General features: G+C 45.9%; 1 protein-coding gene across 1 annotated transcript in view; it reads right to left on the bottom strand.

Moving 5' to 3' along the window:
* The window catches only part of KIAA1462 (KIAA1462 ortholog), a gene marked incomplete at its 3' end in the record, with an annotated part of 7,982 nt that extends 6,723 nt beyond the window's left edge, over positions 1-1,259 (bottom strand). Inside the window, exon 1 of the mRNA XM_010291119.1 lies at positions 932-1,259. The remainder of the gene's footprint in view (positions 1-931) is intronic.
* Between the last annotated feature and the right edge of the window lie 2,242 nt (positions 1,260-3,501).

Raw genomic sequence — 3,501 nt, 5'->3', positions numbered from 1 at the left:
GGGAAAGAGCAGACGAGCCCAGCAGTCAGGAGACACGTGCCTTTGCCACGTGTTACCAAAGGTCTTCGTAAGAGGACGAGCTCCCAAGGCGATAGCGTTTTTCCCTGCTTTCAGTTTCAAGCCCATTTGGCAGGAGGAAGGGGCTTTTCCTCACAAACCATCGTCACACTTGGGCTGGCTTCCAGTCCTGCTCTAGCCCCTTTCCTTTGTTCATCTGCAGCACTCAAATAGCCGCAGAACAATGGCCGAGCCGCGGTGTGTACACACAGCTCTTCCTGCCCAGCCTGCCCCAGCCCCGGCCGCACGTACTCCGTGTTAAGCAAGCCACCATTGTACAAGCACATTTTATGCAGTGACACAAGAGCTTCCACTGGGTTTGAGCTGTTTTAAAAAGAAACAGGTACCTTCTCATGTTTACTCCACGAGAGTGGCCCTAAAAAACCAAGAAAGTCATCGGTGTGTGTAGGAACACCCACCAAGAGCTGCACATGGCCGAATCTACAGAAAAAACAGGGTGTATATGTGGCAGAAGCAGCTGGGTTCAGTTTTTTAAAACTGAAGAAGAGAAGGAACATTTGCCACTTTTTTTTTACTGTATCTGGATTGACCGTTTCTAAGCCCATCAGAAAGGCCTTTCTGATACAGACCATATTAGTAAAGGAAATTTTGCCACACTCAGCCACTTCCTATCACCCCAATATTCTCAAAGGCCTCCCTCTAGCAGAAGGTGAATGGATGTGCCACTACTTCGTGTGGACTTGCAGTGCACGGAAATGGTCACTAGTATGGGAGCAGGAAAGGATCACAGTAAGATGGTGTCAAAGGTTAGGGTCATGCTTAGTTATCTGTCAGGACCAAAAGAAAGAGAAAGCAAAGCCATGGCATGATGCTGAAACTTACCCCCCTTCTGAAGTATGAAAAGTGGACAAACCCTGAAGGTCATGGTGGTAACCAGGACCTGCTTGCCTCCCTTGACTCCCTTGGCTGCTTTCAGTGCTGCTCGAGTTGGTTTTCATGAAAGGTTTCTTGCTGTATGCCCCGGCTCTCAGTTCTGCCTCAAACCCGTTCAGCATTCTCTGAGCAGATCTGTTTCCCACGATTTCATGCTGGTATCCATCATATCTGTTCTCATATGAAACAGGAGGATTTTTTGACAATTTGTATCCATGAGAAATCAGGAGGTCCTCGACACTGAACATGTTGTACTGGTTTCACTCACAGCTGTGCCATCAGAAAGCTCTTTCCAGCAGGACCCATCACTGGAAAACAAAACCAAAAACAAACAGAAGGCTGCTGTAAACAAGGAAAGATATCTTTGACCAGCTGGTAGGCTGCTGAAGCTAGAAGTCTCATCCCCTGGCTTCAGTCTTACACCCTTATAATAAAACAGATTAAACAAAGTGCATGCAGAATCATGGGCTGACCTTCCCTAGACAATGCACCTCCATGCACTCAGCCAAGCAGCCGATGCTGCTGCTGACTCAGTCCTTTTCACTGAAGAATTCACTGGTGATTGCAGCTTTCAGATTTCACTAAGGGATCTCAAAAAAATCTTTGCACTGGAGGTAAGCCCACAATTTGAGTCAGGCATTTCCTTAAAACACAGTTTTTCTTCAGTCATGGCAAGTTGAGCTCTGTATTATGTTTTAAGTTGCTGCAGGAGGAGGGGGCAGGTTACAGGACAATATGCCTCTCCCTACAGCTCTGCATATTCCAATTAAGAAAAAATGTTCACATGAACAGGGACAAAATATGCATGAGAACAAAAATGAATTATGGAACCACATTAAAAACCCAGGTAACATCATGCAATAACCCAGATAAACTGCCCTTTTTACAGATTCCTCTCTTTCTGGCCTGCATTGGCCTGCCGGAGATCAGTAATCCTCAATTAGAATAATACAAAACCTAAGATTTCAAGTATGCTCTATTTTTACAGCAGACTTCCAGTGCATAAAATGACTGGGAACAACCTGAGATGTCCGTGTCTATTGTGTCTCAATGATTCCAAGACACAGGATAGTCAAGATTTTTCTTCCCAGTGACAGCCCTCAATTCTAAACTGACTAGAGCAAAGATCCAGCAAACTGAATTAGTTGGCTGGAAACAATCTCTATTGTCTATACCACTCTCACAGCTTATTATGGCAATTACAGAATACCCATTCTTCCAGAGTTTCAAAAGGAGTGGAAGGTAACTATCTATTCCATAGGTTGTGCACAACAATGGACCCATTCTGGTACATTCCTCCTTGAATTGTGTTACCAGAAGAAAGAAATAACAAAAAGGTGGATAAAGAAGAAGTGAAACACACAGAAATAGGTTTGTTATCTAAAACATAAAACACTCAAGATGATTTTCCCTGCATGAAGAGTTCATTTCACATGCCTGGTGAGTAGTCTCCATAGTAGTAACAGGTCTACCTGAGGGACAGGAGCCCAGCATTGGCAGCTACTCAAAAGGAGAATGTCTGCAAAGATCATGACAAGCAAGTGCATTTTATACAGTGGTCTCTAATGCTCTTCTTGGGCAAGAAGAAGGGGAGAACTCTCTTCACTGCTGTTTACGATAATTTACTTGAGATAGAGCAACTACTGAGATGCCTGTTGCGTGTTTATTAGTACTAAATCTCCCAGGCTACATATACACAGAAGTTGATGGGTTGGCTTAGAATATAAACCAGTTTCTGTGGTGCAGCACTCCATATATTATGTCCATTTTTTGCCTATCCAGCGCCCCAACTGTTTCCCGCTCCCGCCCTGTCTCCTGGATGCTCTTCAGCCTGCAGAGCCGGTCTGCCTGGCCGCTCCGAGCCAGCTTGGTGTGCGTCTCCCGGGCACGCAGGGACCCTCCAGCCGCCTTTGCCCTGCACTGCCCACAGCTCGCCCAAGGACAGCCCACACTGTGGAAAAACATGCACAGTTTTTAGGCAGAGCCACAATTTAACTGGTAACCTGGAATGCTGCAAAAGTGGCTTTTCAGCCCGAGAGCCTGCTGAGCACTTAAACCGGTTTGTCTCTAGAGCTTAATGAATCTCTTCCCTTTTCACACATGTAACACTACACACCCTTTAAAAACAGAGAAATAAAGCTCTGTGTTGAACATATTTTAGGAGTATCCCTTGCTAGAACAAGACTCCAAATTCCCAATAAGCACTCTGAGTAAGCAAGCCAGCAGTTAAGTACAAGCAGGCAGAAAGCAGGGAGGAGCAGGACCCTTCCCTCTTGGAGGGAAGGGAAGGCTTCATGGGTTATTTTTGAATGCTGACCTAAAAGGCTGATTTTCCATCTATCCACTGCCCTGGACTGTGCAAGGGTCCAGGTACGAGCACAGCAAAGGGGGACAGCTGGCTGCTAAAGCTGTTCAGCTTCCAGCAGGAGAAAGATCTGATCTGACTACCATAAACAGCAGAAGGCCCACTGGAGCGCGCACGCAGGTGCAAGAAAGAAATGTGCTTTTCCTGCTATTATTGTCAGGCTGGCTTGGAGAGCAGCTTAACCC

This window comes from Phaethon lepturus, unplaced genomic scaffold (assembly GCF_000687285.1).
Source record: "Phaethon lepturus isolate BGI_N335 unplaced genomic scaffold, ASM68728v1 scaffold51557, whole genome shotgun sequence".
In the NCBI taxonomy this organism is placed as follows: Eukaryota; Metazoa; Chordata; class Aves; order Phaethontiformes; family Phaethontidae; genus Phaethon; species Phaethon lepturus.
This window is presented reverse-complemented; position numbering and strand designations above follow the sequence as displayed.